General features: G+C 49.5%; 1 protein-coding gene across 5 annotated transcripts in view; it reads left to right on the top strand.

Annotated features, from left to right (window-relative positions):
- The window catches only part of LOC149364638 (uncharacterized), a 510,000-nt gene that overhangs the window by 37,781 nt on the left and 455,118 nt on the right, over nucleotides 1–17,101 (top strand). For 3 of the 5 annotated variants that reach the window (XM_089574597.1, XM_089574596.1, XM_089574598.1), the window contains exon 2: nucleotides 9,722–9,879. The exons of the other annotated variants lie outside the window; for them this stretch is intronic. The gene's annotated coding sequence lies outside the window, so the exon portion shown is untranslated. The remainder of the gene's footprint in view (nucleotides 1–9,721; nucleotides 9,880–17,101) is intronic. 5 annotated transcript variants of the gene reach the window in all.

Raw genomic sequence — 17,101 nt, forward strand, 5'->3', positions numbered from 1 at the left:
GATGTTTTGTTATTGGGAGACTTGAAGATCCGCAAATGTGTCGACTGGAGTGAGTGAGTGAGAGAGAGAGTGAGTGAGTGAGTGAGTGAGTGAGTGAGTGAGTGAGTGAGTGAGTGAGTGAGTGAGTGAGTGAGTGAGTGAGTGAGTGAGTGAGTGAGTGAGTGAGTGAGTGAGTGAGTGAGTGAGTGAGTGAGTGAGTGAGTGAGTGAGTGAGTGAGTGAGTGAGTGAGTGAGTGAGTGAGTGAGTGAGTGAGTGAGTGAGTGAGTGAGTGAGTGAGTGAGTGAAAGGGATCGCAATTTATTTGTACTGGCATTATGCTTGCTTAGTCGCAGGAGGCTTGAGGAACTTTAACTTGATTCGTAAAGGATATAAAAATCGTGACTGCGTGCTCTTGTTTACCTCACGGTCGTAATTTGCCCTCTTTAAAAGTATAACGCGAAAAGGACACGGACGACAAAGAACAGGACGGGGCAGCGCCTGTCCCGTCCAGTTCTGTGTCATCCGTGTCCTTTTTGCGCTATGTTTTCAAAGAACTGTTACCAAACAGCCAAACGAAGCTACTGTAACTTTCGCAAATTTTTCCTACAAAACAGGCTGCGTCTCTTGTGCAGATTCCTGTACTCGAGTGGAGTCAAATGCCAACACTGCCGAGGGCTATCCCTATAATGTGCATCGGGACACTGTTTTGTAATCGACTAATGTAAACACGCTTTTAAAACAGCCTTCCCGTAGAAACATGAATTACGGCAGTCTCGCAATAGACCGCAGTATAATACAGGCGGAAGGTTGCGTTCTTTTCACAGGCGACGTTCGTGTCTTACAGCATACCCATTGTCGAAGTAGCTCTACATTGCATCACCCACACGCTCTCCCTAACGACTATCTCGGCCAAGCTCCATTGCTATCACAATCAAGATCAATATCATGATCATCAACATCACGCTCATCGTTGTAACTTACTATAAACAGAAAGGAGTAAAGAGGGAGTAGGCTGTCCTCCTCTAGCGCACACCCTTTCACAAAAAGGAGGGCGCTGGAGGGTGGCCTATACCCTTTTTACTCCCATATAGGTGTATACGTGTTTACAGTGTACCCCCACCACGCTTGCACAACATGGGTCTGAGTGCTTCGGTGTTTTCTCTTTTTTTTTTTTTCTCATCGGACAGTGTAAGTTATTCAGGGTAAATATATTAATGCGCCTAGGAGGGTGTAAAGGGAGGCCACATACACGCTGCTAGTGCTGTTTGAGGAGAAAGGGAGAGAGGTGTGGGTGAGCGCTGACACAACGGGGCCAGCGGAGAGAGCGAGAGAGAGAGAGAGAAGGAGCGGTGTGGATGAAATGTGGCAGGGACGAGCGATTCCGAGTGCGGAAAACAGATGTTCCGTGCCTCGGCTGCCTCCGCGGCGTCGGCAACGGACCGGAGAAGAACGGAATGGGTGAGGAAAAGAAAAAAAAAGAGGCGCGAGGAAGGGGCTCTCCTCGTCGACGTCGCCGCGGAGTCGGCGCCGCCGGCAGGAGACGCCACAAACGAAGGAGAAATCGTCACTTCCAGCTCAGATTACGCCGACCCTGCCCAGGGTTCAGCGAACTTTGCTGCTGCCGCGGCGCGGGCTGCTGCGCTGGAGCGGCTCGGTCGCTTGCGCGCGATAGCGACAACGGCTACGCGGCGGGCACGCGCCATTGGCGCGGAGATTCGGCGCGCTGGGGGATGAAGGGTGACGCCGAATTGCGTCGCCACCGTGGTTCCAACTTCGGCTTTGTCCGGGATTTAATGCTATGCGGGCATTTCCACTTTATTTGTTTCCTTTTCTCCAGCAGCTTTCTTCGGCGCTGCCCTGCTGATTTTAATTTTTAAATGAAGCGTATCTGCATATTCTCCTTTTTTTTAAACAGCTAGGTCACTTTGCGCGAGCCCCAGCTTGTTAAATATATTTCACTCACTCATTAGTTTAGACCAGTTGTATTTAGAAGCATGAACTGAACAACATTTATTCGTAATTTTCTTTCGATGCTTCGCTCTAAGTAGAAAGGCAGCACAACTTTCTTCCGAGAGGGTGAAGACAGCGCAGTCCTGCGCGCTATTTACTTTAAGATTTTTTTCTTCTGTTGCGTGACGCAGGATGTCCTGCTGTGGATGTATCTAAGCGCTGGGTTAGCGTACCTGAGAACGATTTCTGCATAAGTTCAGCTTCGCCACAGTTTGAGCACGTTCGAAAAATTCGCACTTCTGGTTTATGTTTTACTTAACTCATAGCGCTGATACTGACATATTAAACGGAGAAGACGTCGACACCATTGTTTTATAACAGCTACCGTCTCTATTTAAAGCCAGATTGGAGCGTACTAGGATGCCTTAGGTTCTATCGTGTTCATAGTCATATTACTAATTCACCTCACTGCGGGCCAGAACGGAGAGAAGGCATCACCTGTGAGGGTATGCGAAAACAAAGCGAGCTGTCAAGAATGGAGGCTTGTATGCGCTTCCAGCCAAGCTCAGTGCATTTGAGTAGGAAGGGACACGTGTTTGTTTTCAGTACGCATTTGTAGCTGAACATTCTAATGAGTCTCTGCTACCGTGCATAGCCTCCCCATCCTCTGCGCTGCCCATCAACGCTTTTTTCTGAGGACTACGCATGAGAAGAAATCGATTGAAGAACGTCGCATTAGATTATGCATCACCACCACCCAATGAATTCTGGCGCGTAGGTGTTTTTTCCCACTGCCATGGACTGTAGTCAAGCCTAATCTCAAAATGCCTGAGATCAACCCGAAAGCAGAAAGGAGTTGCTTCACCTATAGTTCAGCAGTCAACTGTGAAAACTTGTACACTGCCGAAAAGACCTTGTATCCCATGTAACTCATAAAAAAAAAAAAACTAACAGTGAGATGCTTTCACAGCATGTGACGACAACGATACTCTGTTAGAAATCTAATCGCAAGAAATACATTTAGAACTGATTCCCCCATAGGTTTTACATTACAATCACGGCCTGGATGGATTGATTATTTTTTGTTCCGGTTCGGGCACCGGTAAACTACATCGACAAAACAGAAAAGAAAGAACTCCGAGGTACTGCTTCAGAGGATATATCCAAGGACAGAAAAGGCCCCTGCTACAGGGAAGATCCAAGAACAAAAGCGGTCCCAGCGCGAAGGGGTTACGCGCAAAGCGGTCTAGTCCGGCCCCTCCGGTCGGAAGGTTCACGTGGTGTGACGCGGCATGGAGTCGCATGACGATGATTGATTGATTCTGGCCGGCTGCCGTTCATTAACGACTCGCGGGGCACCGGGCGGCGCGCGCGACGCTTTCGTTAAGGGACGTGCTGGGCGAGAGGCACTGCCCCCCTTTCTCTCTTCTGCTGTCGTCCTTACGGTTCCTCTGCACGCCATCCTCATTTTTGTTCGTTTCGATTTAGGACTCTTTCTTTCTCTTCTGATACGTTCGGTTTTAATTACAGCGGATCTTATAAGACGGCCTGTTTCCAAACCGACGATGTGACTGTGTATGTATAAGCTTGGTCGGATAATGAAACATTTAGAGTGAACTTAAACGGCTGCGCAGTCGTATACTGCGAGTTTTATTATATCGTATTACAAAAGAGCAGAAGTAAAAATTCGCTTTCTTACACTTCGGGGAAAGAATTGGAAAAAGCTACTTAGAAACTTGTTTTGAAACGGCCGCATGGTTATTTCTTGATGCTTTATTATATTGTATTAATAAAAAGCAGAGGTAAAAATTCGCTTTCTGACACTTCGGGGAAAGAATTGCCAAAAGCTACATAAAGCAGCTGAGACGCGGTTATCGCCAGGACGAACTGTAGAATCCGCTTTATGGCTCTGAATCCAACAAGGACGCGGTCCGGTTATTGTAAAACTTTCCGCGTTATATCGCACGTGCCTGTCATTGTGTACAAAGTGGCACGTTACTCGGACGAAACCCTCATTCACCGATGGTGACGTTCGAAGCCTGTTCCTCTGCGTTTTTGTGCGTCATAGTTTTCTTTCGTCTGGCGTTTAGCGCTTTCGTGCTTGCTTATCTTAATTTTTCATTTTTCTTCTCTTCATTTTTGTCGACACCCCTGGGTGGGGCTGACGGCAGAAGAAGAATTAGGATTGATTGTTTTTAATGAAATGAAATGAATGGTTAAATAGATGGATGAACGGGACGACGAGCGGACGCGAAACGGGACTGCCACTGCTGCTTTTTTTTTTCTCCGGCCTTGCCTATTCTTTCTCTTTTCTACTCTCTCTCGCTCTCTCTCTTTTTCTTGCCTTCGTACCGGAAGATCGATTCCACTGTTCCTTTTACGACTGGAAGTTCAGTTTTTCGTCTCTCTATACGCTGTACGCTTTATCCACCGCTGTTTCTTTGCGATTCTTTGTTTTCTTCCCAATATTTTGTGTTTGCGATGTCTTGCAGAATCAGAGTTACTGGTTTATTTTGCTTTTTTTTTCAGTACTGTTCTCGCTCGCTCGATTCGGGAACATGGTCGGTACTTCATCAAGATTCTGTTTTGAGCCTGTTCCGCACAAACCTAACTTTGAGGGTAGAAAATAATGAAGGCTGTTCTTCGCACTATAGTACGTAACGCGTTGCAGTCATATTTCTAATGTCAAGCACTAGAAAAATAAAAAGCAAAATGAGGCGTAATCTGCTGCTAGCTGATGATGCAGAGCCTGACGTGATAGCACCGCGGGGCTCGCGAGAACGAGAAATAGATCTAAACGCGTTTTTAATCGAGAAGATCGACGTCTCCTCAATAAATGCAATCTTCGATCTTTCCTCGAATCTCTAATCAGCTAACTCTGCAGCGTCTTTGCCTTCGTGGCCTTCCCGATAGCCGGCAGCGCAGGTGCAAAAACGAGACTTTCTTATTATTACAAGGTGCTCCTCCAAAGGTACGATGGCCCGCGAACACGCAATAAACGTCTCGCTATTTTTTCGCTCTCCCGTTCGTCTCGGCGGTTTCGGTTAAATAGATGCGCCCGGCGCGCTCTTTATCTCGAATATCTTCCTTTTCGCCGACCTATGCCTGTAATAAACGTCACTGTGTCTGTTTTTCTTTCTCTTTGTCTGCTTCTCTCTCTCTTTCTTCTTCGCTAGTACACCAAGCTCTCTTTCCTGCGTTTCTCTCTCTCTCCCTCCGTCGCATAGAAGACGAGCACGACCCTTCTTGGCAAGCGCGCATGCCTAGAGCCGGAGCGGGCATTCCTCATTAAGACTGTATCGCGGGGAGCCGTGCTTCCCGGGGTCCATGAGTCTGACCTCTCATCGTTTCTGCCATTGGCACGGAAGCCACGAGCGAGGTCACGTGGGCGGGCTCGCCGGCGCCGCCACGAAGATGGAGGAGAAACACTGGAAGTTGTGTAGTGGTGCAGAGGAGGAGAACGGACAAACCTACACCACGACGACAAGAGCTGCACGCGGAGCTGTGTAGCGCGGAGCGGAGAAAGACACGCCCCCCCCCCCCCCCCCCCCCTCCCTCACCCCCCCCCCCCCCCCTTCGGCTCTTTTATCCTTGTTCTTCGCCGCTATCTCTTTCCACGCGAGTATAGATGTCCGAGCGGCGAACGCGAGCCCCTGGCCTTTTTCACCGCACTTGTTGCCTCAGCAAATCGACGAGGGGGATGGCGGCTGGCTGTTGGGCACCTTGTTTTCCGGCCCGGCGTTCCTGTATTTCCCTGGCGCGCACATTATATTTTTTTCTTGCCTTCAACTTTGATATTTAGCCTTTCCCCTCCCTCTACAGCACTTTGAGAACCCTCTCTCCACAGCACTCCGAATGCGCGAAACACCGCGTCGGCTCGTTGGCGGACGGTCACGAAGAGCGATATCTCAGCTTGCGTTTCGTGCTCTGGGGAAAACGAGTCGTTAATTTCCTCCATTCGGCCCATTGTTGTGCGCAGGGGGATCCCATCTCTTTCGCCGTCCGCCCAGCCAGCAGGCCTTCCACTCTTTTCCTGTAGCCTTATACTATATAGCTAGCCGCCTTCAACCCCCCCTCCCTCCATTTCTTCCAGCACCTCCAACCTCCCCTATATACCCCCTATATATCTGTACCGAGCGGTACGAGATGCATTCTTGGCCGTTTATGCAATATAATCGTTCCTCGGGATCTCCCACTTCGATGGGCCTTTATTTTTTGTGTTCGTGCCGTTGCTGCTGCGATCGCGGTTGCTGCAGTGGTTGCTGGCCTTTGCGTGCTGCTGCCGCGCGCGTGCGACGTTGGTTGTACGTGGCTCGCCTATGCAGCGTGTATGAGAAGGGGGAAGGTTAAGCTTTGGGCAGAAACAAGCACGTTCTCCGGCGTTGACTGTACACACGGCAGCGGCGGCGCGTGCTTTCGATAAAGGGGCGTAGATGAGCGGCCGACGAAGGGGATGTGGGAAAGAGTGCGATAAGGTGGCGAGAAGGAGCGAGCGACTTCATCTAGGGAGTACGACTGGTGTGCAGCAGGGAGATAACACTTTGATTCGTGCGTGCTATGCACGCCTCCGGCTCGTTTTGAAATGCTAGAAAATGGCACTTTTTTCCTTCTTCGAAACGCCTTCTCGTCGTTTGCTTTTGCAACCCTGCCTGTTGTTCGAGTTGTTATTAGTTCACGATATTACGGCAGCGCCCCTGTACTCCTGTGTGCAATTTGGAATAGAATAACAATTTCGCACTAAAGTGTGAATATCCTGGTTGTTTCTCAACTAGAGTTGAGAAAAACTGTTGGATACTGTACGGCAAGAGAAAAAAACTAGTTAGAAATAAGGAAAAACTTCTTTTCACGCGCAATTATGTGGTATTCTACAGTTCAATGCTTATACTTTGTTCCCTCTCAGTGCACAGGGTCAGCGCGCGTTAAGGAACCCCAGCAGGTCGAAACTTATCCGGAGCCCAAAGCTCCTACGACGTACCTTTATCCCTCCCTTCCCTCACGGCGTGGTTGAAATGCTCACCGAGAAGTGAGACGGTTACTCCCCACCCCCTAAAAAAAAAAAAAAAATATTATAAATTACGTCAAATAAATAAACTGAGTTTATGGGGGCATGTCGGCCCATAGGGCATCAATATATATTCAGACAGACGCTCGTTTAATTCCAGAGGAAGGGGAGTATGGCTGAGTGAGTGAGTTAGTGAGTGAGCGAGTGAGTGAGAAGGAGTCAGTGCGCGAGTGAGGAAGGAACAGACGGTGGGAGTCATTTGAGACCTAAAAATAGCTTATCTGTACAGGTACTCGGCACTGGAGTGAAGTTTTGAATTGAGACGGTCGAGAATGCGCAATGTACTGACTGCTTCTTCGGCGGCCGTCAGCACTGCGTGCATTGCATTATTCATTCCTCCTCAGGACCATCTGAAACGAGTATTTCTTTTCCGACTGGGCCGATAAATCTGAATGACCGGCTAAATCAACGGCAGCTATAGCAAGAGGCTTACATCGGTCCTGCAAGATTGCTTTCGGGTCTCGCGTACCTTAACTGCACGTCATCCAAAACTTCCCAATCCTTAGGAACCAGGCCATACGACCGGCATCTTCCTAGTCTTTGCAACCACAAGCAAATCAGATTTACATCTCCGATGCTGTGGGAAACTAACGCGCGATCAGCATGAATGAGCGAAAAGTAAAGAGGGCGAATCCGTTACCTCTTCTTGCCCTACGCGCTGATGCATAACAGAAGACTTCTGCAATATTCCAGGGCTGTAGTAGAAATGCTGGTTTCAGGTGGACCGTATCGCGGATGATGTGCCTGAAAACCCTCGGAGAATCAATGCAAGAGGTCGGCACAGCGGCAGACCTGAAATCGGGCTGGCCGCTGGACTACACCGCGCTGCACTTCACCGCACAACACCGTACAGCACCGCACCGCCCTGCACAGCACTGCACTACGCAGCACCGCACTGCGCAGCGCGGCGTCGCTCTGTGGGCTGCAGGACCCCAGAGTTCGACGCATTGCTGCCTTTATAGGTTTGATTGACTGGCTTGTGCCAAAGCTCCGTGCCGTGCGCAGAAAGCTATGAGTACGCGCGGGTCAGAGGACAAATGCCACTCGACTACATACCTGAAATTAAGAAGAAATTCGGGCATGACCGGAACATACAATTCTCAAGACTGGTAACATTTGGTCTGTTAGAGAGCAGCATAGTGGTGGCCAAGGGAAAATTATTTTAATTGGCGACTGCCTTCCAGGCACTGACCTTACACAATAGGACGGGTAGCTTCCTCTCGCACTGCACCAATTGCCTCAACACAGAAGCCATGTCGCCAGTCACATTTTCCTGAAGTGTAGTACAGTCCTCCTCTTCTCCATTATTCCTTAAACTTCCTTTCAGGGGCTTATTTCCCAAGATTCCAGCCCTAATAGCCGGGAGTCTGTGTTGCATATGTGGCAGACACTTCGTCCAACCTCCTGACCCTGACCAAAAAGCCCGTCTCTTCCAAATATATTCCTCGTATTTCTATATTATCCCTATATTATACAATTATCCCTATTGCTCGATGACAAAGCACTGCTCTAATAAATTCCTTCGTCTCCTTCATCGAGGGCGGCGCAGAGCCTTACTTACTAAAGAACTTTGCGAAGGCTTGCCTGTTATAGCGCGGCCATGACTCACGCTAGACGGTGGTAACTGGAAATCATTGCCAGAAGCCTTTGTCTTGCGGTGGACTGACTGCGATGAAGGCTGCAATAAGATATCCGTTCTAACTACTTGGTCATGTGCTGCCTTGGATATTTCGTAATCATGGCACCCTGGAACTGCCGGGGGACTGAGACAGGAACACATATTGTAGGGAGGCAGACATTTCAGATGGAATGAAATATATCATCCGGAAACGTTTACTATCGGTTCAGTGTGGGTTGTACATCGCAAAACGGACGAAAGACAAAGTCGAAGACGACACGGAATACTACCGGCTGTACCTTAGTTGTTTGGCGTAAAAGGAGCACCGCTTTTTACTTGTATCCAACAAAGTAGCTTCCAGTGGCAATGTCTGCTCTGGAAGGAACACTACAGAGGAGGCACTTGGATTGATTTCGACTATTTGGCCTCGCTACCAGGTCGCCCTTGCAAACCGCCGCCGGCCTAAAGCCCAGATTCAGTTTTCTCGGCAGCCGAGGTTCGAGAGCATGCAGGGAACCGAGGATTAAGTCGGGCAGCCCTGGGGCGGGTCATGTGGGCACAGCAGGCACTTGCGTGAAGCACACCGCTGGCCGACGGGCGTTCTCGCGCCCAGCCACGCACCCCGCGCGTGAGGCTCATTAAAGGGAGGCCCGAGAAGAGCCGCCGCTGGCCGCTCATCTAGCGGAGGGTCTGTGGCCGGGGCTGTTTGCGTTGCGGACTCCTGAGTTGTTTATAGGGGACACCCGGCTTCGCGGTAATTAGATATCACTGTCTTTGGCGCCTCCTGATCCGCGTTGTCCGCGATGGATGCTTCCCTTCCGTGCACACGCGCCAGCCATACGCCTAATGCTCCATCACACTTGTCTCCTCGCCTCTTCTTGCGTTTATTCGTCTCGATGCCGCGCGTACGCCTCTTGGGCGCAATATTTTCCTCGCCTTCACCTGTTTCCTCCCCGCTGCTCTTCTCATTACTATATATATTTTTTCTTTGTCGCACGTGCTCCACGTGAGTCTGAAGAAGCGGTCTTCTTCGTTCACGCAGAGAAGCTTCTTGGTGTCATTGTTTTATTAATTCGCGCTGCTTTTTTTTTTTTTACCCTCGTCCACGTAGGCGGTGTTGGATGCCACATTTGCGAGATTGTACCTGTCGTTGGCGGCAAAAGCGATCCGGCTGGATTAGGTCTCGGCCAGCGTGAGAGGCCGCGGTCTTTTTCGTGCGCGGCAGGGGACCGCCGAGAAGACGCTGTTAATCGCCGGCACTAGGACGGGGTAAGTCCATATTTTTCTTCTGCGGTTCTTGGCACCTCGCGGGGCACAGTCGGGTGTCCACAGACTCTTTCCTGTATCTGTATATTCGTTTTCTTTAACACCTGGCAAAAATGGCGCGCGCTATTTTGGTTCATATGCAAGTTGAACTGAAGCACCCCCCCCCCCCCCCCCCCCCCTCTCATTTCCATCTTAATTTTTTTTTAGTTTTATCGAACTCTGTGTTCTGTGGTGGAAACTGGCGTGTTCTTCAAACGCCTTAATACATACTTAGAACTCAACTCAAGCGGTGATAATCTCGGCCATAAGTACGTACTCCTTTGAGAAAACCCGAATGCTGCAGAACGACCATCTAGCGAAGGGAAGGATTCGCACTGTAGATTACATTGTGTAGTCCGTCATCCGTAGCTCACATGACTTACGCGATGGATACGATTACATAGCTCATAAATAGAGGCGCGCCCGAAACCACCGTGGTTGTTAAGCAACATGTTGGGACGCTAATTTACGCAGCCGGTGCTCTCATTATACTTCATCAGTCGTTAATCGGAACATCGACGTGGGAACCCGTATGGAGATTGCTTCGATCGTCGCAGTGACAGCTTATACACTGTGTTCAAGATTCCCGTTCTGCCGGTCGCGGTTGTCTAATTTCCGGCGTTTGCGCTTCTCGATACTGTTGCTCCTGCAATGGAAGCTAATTGAAGGTCGCAACAACTGACATACTGCTTCCCAGTTCTGGTGATTCGTTCTTTTTTATTTTGATTCTTCCTTTCTGTTGTTGCCATCTCTGCAGAGCATTGATTAGGTCCGTTCGCGGACGGAGGGGAGGGGGGGGGGGGGGGGGGGGGGGGGGGGGGGGCGAATTCCCGCTCGACTCCAAGTCATGCAGCCTTCATGAAAAAGGATCTTGACAGACTGTCAGCGCTTGGAGGTCGCTTTGCTGCCCTTAATGAGTGCTTTGAAACGAGTCTCAATTGGTCTCACTTTGCGCGATTCCCATCGCGAGTGCGTCATTCTCGGATAATTAGGGGGGGGGGGGGGGGGGGGGGGGCGTATAGCTGGATCGTGGATGGCCGCTGCAGGCACGCTTCTACATCACCGGGGCATCAGCGGCTAACCGGCGCAGCGCTCTCCTGTTCTTCGGTGTGCCCTGCTCTATATTTCTTGCCCGACTTCTACTCCCGCTTAGCCTTTTCGTGGTTGTTCTACTCCGTATATGGGAAGAAAAGCTTTGTTAGAGCAGCAACAGCAAGAAGTGATAGCGAGGCGTAATAAAGGCTCGCCGAGAAATGGCGAGCACGTTCGTGAGCGCTCGTCCATCTACGGGTTGTCTTCGGTTCCCTCCGACTGCGCTTATTTGGTGCACAGCGCCTGAGATATCCACGCCTGCACGGAAACAGTGTAGTTAGATTAACTACCCGGCTGCTATCTCCGGACGGCGCGTTTATGCAAATTCAGGGAAAGGCGGCGAAGAAAACAAGCGCTATAATGTCTGGGAATGCAGCACGCGAAACAGCGCCCGGCGACGATGGCATATACTTACATCGGAATTGATGTAACGTCGCTTAAACGGCGATCTGGTTGACACCAAAGCATCGTGTGTGGGCGGCGTACGCATATACTCGTACAGTGAACGTCGTTATAACGAAACCGTTTATAATAAAATAATGGCTATAACGAAGGAATGACTATTTCCCTTGGAAGCTAGGTCAATACGGGCTATAAAGAAGCTACGTCTTTAATGAAGTAACCACTGGGCCCCTTCGACTTAGTTATAACGAGGTTCTGTACCTATATGCATTATCACCGTACTGCTAAACCATAATACTGTCGTTATTATGACGAATGAAATTTCAAACAATGCTTAGGGTATTTTCTGTGGGCTTCCTAAGTTTTTGTTCATTGCGACCAATGAAGAATAATTTTTCGTATGTAACATGCTGCTTGACCTGAGACTTATTAAAACGTCTCGTGTCTTCACGATTCTTTGAGCATCTATGCTTCAAAGAAGGCAGTCTAATTCGGAAAAACAAACAAGCAAACAAAAACATGATGTTCGCTCTAGCATAACACAACTATAAAAAAATTACGAAGACGGTACAACAAATCTTCTTTATTGATTTTCTCTAGATTCAGGAGGAAACGTCTGTCCTCAAGCTGATTGCACGCATAAATGTGCAGTGATGACTGCAATTAAGATGAACACGAGATACTCCGTCTCTCTTTTGTTCCCGTAATGACGCATTGATAAAGATCAATAAGGACTATTCTCAAGATGATTGCTATAGGGCTGCTGATTGCTCTTCGATCAGGCTGGCGCGACCTATACCATTTGCGTGCACAAGGGGTATCGACGGTTTTATTCTTTCGTTGGAACCGACACAACATCTGGAACTTGAAAACGCGATACCAAATCTTGCATAAGAGCTGAGAGCTGAGCTAGTTTGTACGTGTTTGATGAAGGAACCGGTCGAAAAAACACGAGGGACCGCAAGGGAGACGCACATCTCGAGATTGGATCTCTCTCGTGATGTGGTTCCTACCTTACAGTCCGTCCTTTTCGACTGGTTTCTTCTTCAAAGATGTGCCAAGTTTGGTCTGGAGTCAAGTCGCTCTAAGCATGCACGTCAGTGCTTCACGGTCCTTTTGAGTCACAATCTATTTATTCAGTCCCCCAATGCTGTGATGCTTGTTCATTTTTATTCATTAATTTATTCGCTAATGTAGTATTCAGTTGGTCGGTTTTTATTAATGCGAGAGCGTTATAAGGCTCTGTCGCGTCAGCGAAAAGTGTCCGCAATTGTGTCCGCACGATTACGTCGTTCTCTGACGGTATATGTGTGAAAGTGTGATTGTGACAGACAGTGGGTGATAAAACGTTGCCCTCTATGAATAATTAAGAAAATAATTAATTAAATGCGAAAAATACACTTGGACGTCAAAATAGCCATGGACGTCTATATAGTACATGGACGTCAGAACAGCCACGGACGTCGATATAGTACGTGGACGTTTTGCTTTCGCATTGCTCCAATGCGGGTCGCCGCAATGATCTGAAAGTTTCTTTCGTCAAGCTTCCCGGGGCAGCATTTTGCTAAAATTCGTCCATATCTGTCTGGTAGTATGAGAAAAAAAAGCTGTTAGTTTAATCTTGTTTATTTCTTCAAAACATCCGAGCCAAAGTTAAAACGCGTCTCCGAAAAATCGTAAGCAGGTTACGCAGTTTAATATTTCCTAGATGGCGACCACCGTCTCCCGCCAGCAGGATATTAATAGCCACCATACATCATGCCCTTTTCCTGATCTCCACGAAGTGGGTTGTGCCAAATCCAAGAAAATGTTGTTTCTAAATCACCTTTTGCTGCGCGAAGGCGTCCACTGGCGGTCACTCATAAAGACCGTCTTCTGGATAGAAATCTGCGTTGCGCCACCGTCGACTTAAGCGGAGATAGCAAGTGCCGAGCACGTCCAAACGGAGCTGTTATATCGCACTGCGGCTACATTCGTGCATATATCGGCCAGGTTATCTACTTTACTTTGCTCTACTTTGCTTTTCTTTCCTTTACTCTGCTTTGCTTTACTTTACTCTACCTTTCTTTGTTTTGCTTTGCTTTGTTTTGCTTTGCTTAGCTTTGCTTAATACGTGCAGGGTCGTCCACTCTTACGGTGAACACGCGTGCGCGAGGCTAGTCTCTTCGGATGGCAAGTGCGTCCGAGACCGGTATACGCATTTGGGAGGTATACGTTTGAGGGCCCGCCAAGCATTCGGGAGGTGCGGGGTCGATCCCCAGTGCCGCCGGGTGCCCACCGGTGATACAATGGGTACAAGCTTTCCCCTGGTCTGGTGCTCGGCTTCTTTAGGCTGAAATGCTTGGGAAATGGGCCCTTCACCCCACCCTGAGAAGACTAAAACATCTTGTGCCATGGCACTCATTGGCCCCAGATGCCCTTTCGCCATAAAAATCGCATAAAAATAAAGACGCAGGGCCACATGAAGCACCACCTTCAGGTTCCTCTGCGCCTGCGCCGTTTTGCTTCGATACGTGACCGGGTCGGATGCACTGGCGCTCTGAAGACAACGGCCACGCGTTCGCGCGTTCACCTTAATGGTGGAGGACCCTGTACATGCGGCCACGCTGCTACGATTTGTTCGCGCTTTCTCAAGAGCATTAACCTGTTAGCCGGGCTTGACAACGACAAATAAGAACCGAGCGTAATATTTCCGCCTTCGTCAGACGCGCGAGCAGTCATCCAGCTAACTGCCAGTTCAACTGCCATCCGGGCTTAGATAGTTCCTCTGGCCTAATAATAGCCCATGCAAACGCGATTATTTTTTATATTTCGAAATAGTAACAAAAAGATACAGCATCTCTCAGAAAATGAAATGAATGAGCACACAACGAATCCTTCACGTATCCAATGCAAAATATACCTAATACCAGCTATCCATTTCTGTCTTCAAGTAATCGCGTTAGCTCAGAAGGAGACCAGAATCTGTGCATTACGGGTAAGCTTGTTCGAGAAGCAAGAGGAATGCTTAAAGCCGCCGGTGAGCCCCCACATCGATAAGCACAACTATCAGTTGTGAATCGGAAAGCGTAGCTATGGCCACTGTTTTAGCCGTGCATTAGAGCTACGTGTTATTCAGCCAAACAGAGACTGCCGTTATTCATTTCATCATAAATTCGTCTCCACTGCAACAAAACCTAAAAAAAAAAACTAGTTCAGACAGAGGCAAAAAGGAATTATTCGACATAGCTTTTGGGTTTCACTCTATGTCATCGTTCTTCCGACAAGGAGAAGCCCCTGACCGAGGTCCGAGCTTAGTTTTACTTTACATGTGATGCTGAACACTTTAGCACGGAAAACCGCTCAAAAGAATACGTATAGGTCACACTTCGTGCAGTGCCGCCGTTCCTACGCGCAGAGAGCAGAGAGATTTAGCATAGCGCGATGAGTGTTCCGCTACTGTGATCCGCTTACGCGGGGATCATAGCGCGCACAGTGGAGGTGTGCGCCCGTCGAGGCCACCTGTGCATGCTGAATCTCTCTTTTGACCGAATACTGTGTCGAGTACGTTCCAGTAATTGCCTCTCCACACATGTAAACATTCTGTCTCGGAAGGTATTATACACTCTAAAAAGAAAGGTGTAAAGAAGGGGTAAGGTGTCCTCTAGCACACACCCTTTTATAAAAGGGTGTGCGCTAGCGGCCAGCTTGCTCCCTTTTTGCTCCCTTTTTGAGTTTAGAGTACATGGCGCATACCAGTCGGCGATCCGGAGCGTTTTCCCTCCGCTAAAACGAAGAGCATGTTTCAAAGTACGGTTTGGTCTCAGATTATGAGTCCTGAATGGACCGCGACGGTATGATCCCTAGACTCCCTAGTCATCTTGCTCCTTCGCGGACTCAGAGAACTGCTCCAGATCGCCGACTGGAATGAGTCACTAGTGTCCTCTTCATTCCATCTGTGGGCAGAGATCTAGGCGCATCACCGCATGAACTAGGTCTCCATTCCTGCCCCCATCGTCCCGCGGTGCTTCCTACACTCTTCCTTGCTCTGTACTGGCAGTCGTCGCAGCCAGCGTTGCTCGGGGTCTCCCCATTTCGGGCGTCTTTTCCTATTTCCTCCCGGCTCCAGACTGGGGCCCGTTCTTCTTCAAGTCGCCCTTGGTGCACCTGTTGCCACGAGAGCAGCCGTCCGAAATCCACGTCACGGGTGCGCCTCCCCACCATCTTTACGCCGGGCTGGGTGCTGCCGCGACACAATGGGCGCGCGGCCTTATAGAGCAGTAATGGAAAATAATAGCCGCGGCTCCAATGCGTCGGCTCTCCCGGTGAGACTGCTACGATCGCAAGGAGACCCTTCTCTACAGGAGAAGGGGCCCTGACGGGGAGCCCCGAAGGAGGGAAGAGGAGGATGTGGGGGAGAGTTACCGAACGGGACGGGGAAGAAGTTCCCCCACGGCGTCTACTGTGTGAAAGCAGGTAGGAGGAAAGCAAAAGGGAAAAGAAGAAGACGCCGAGTGATCGCAAAAGAAGCACGGTTCTTTATGGCACACTCCTCGCTGCGCGAAGCATTATTCGGGGCCAGTTTTTATGCATCGTCTAAGACGCTGCCGCTTGGAGCGGGGTGGCCCCGCTCAGGAGCCCAGTGTTACGTGGTGGGGGACGACGAGACGACCTTCCGACCGAAAAGTGGAGATTTTTATTCCCTAACCTTGAACGCCGCAAGGACACCGGAGCACTGGGTATGTGGGCTCCTCAGGGTGGGCGCATTATGCTATGTGGGCCAGGAGTTCGCCTCGCCACCCGCTTTTCACTCGTCACTCAAACTGGGCCGCCGAGTTGCGTGGCCGTTTTTTTTTCTCCCCTGGATCCGGCGCCCAGCGTGAACGTCCGGGTCGCTCCAGCTCTTCGAGCGCCCTTTCAAGACAGAGAGCTTAGCGGTGCTCGTGCACTTGAAAGGATATGTCGTCGTTGTCTGTCTCTGTAAGCGGAGACTTGAGCGGTTTCACGCAGTGTTTCTTTGCAGTACTTTTGCGGTTTATGAAAACAGTGCTAATCTTTGTTGATATTGGACCTAATTTAATACCCACTTGAGGGGCTTTTCCGCGAACGGACGGACAGAAATCTGCGGTGACGAGAAAATGAAAACATTGGCGTGTAAAGGAATCCTATTTTGAACTTTTGCTTTGCGAGGAAGCTTCAATTATATACAGTTTGCTGTACATGTCTACCGTCAGCATAGCTATAGTTCAAGGAAAAGAATAGCCATGTTTTCTAATTTCCGTTTACTGTGTCTCGAAAAAAATAACAACTGTAAAGGCAGAATGTTTCGCTGCGAGCCGCTAGATCACACTGCCACTAAATCTAGTTCACACAGTGCAGGACGTGTAACCACCCGCAGCAGCCTGGTTACTAGTCCATTAGCGCTCACAGTCCTTATTTCATTTTGCCCCATGCTGTTCTCCCCTGCCGTGTAGTGAGGTCGACTCATCAATTGTTGTGTAACGCAGTCAACACAAGGACAGCGACCGTCACTCAGCCTCCGTGCGCGGCCGGCGTTCGGAAACACTTGCCGATTCTCGCGAAGGGCGTCAAAAGGGACGCGCAACAATGTTGACGTCCCAGTAGGGGGGGCTTCTTTCCGTTGACGAGAGAAAGTCGCGCACACGTACACGCTCGTCCTTCGCCGGCGCTGAAAGGGGCTGCCTCTAGAACG

Source organism: Amblyomma mixtum, chromosome 2 (genome assembly GCF_055824585.1).
Source record: "Amblyomma mixtum isolate Tamu chromosome 2, ASM5582458v1, whole genome shotgun sequence".
Classification (NCBI taxonomy): domain Eukaryota; kingdom Metazoa; phylum Arthropoda; class Arachnida; order Ixodida; family Ixodidae; genus Amblyomma; species Amblyomma mixtum.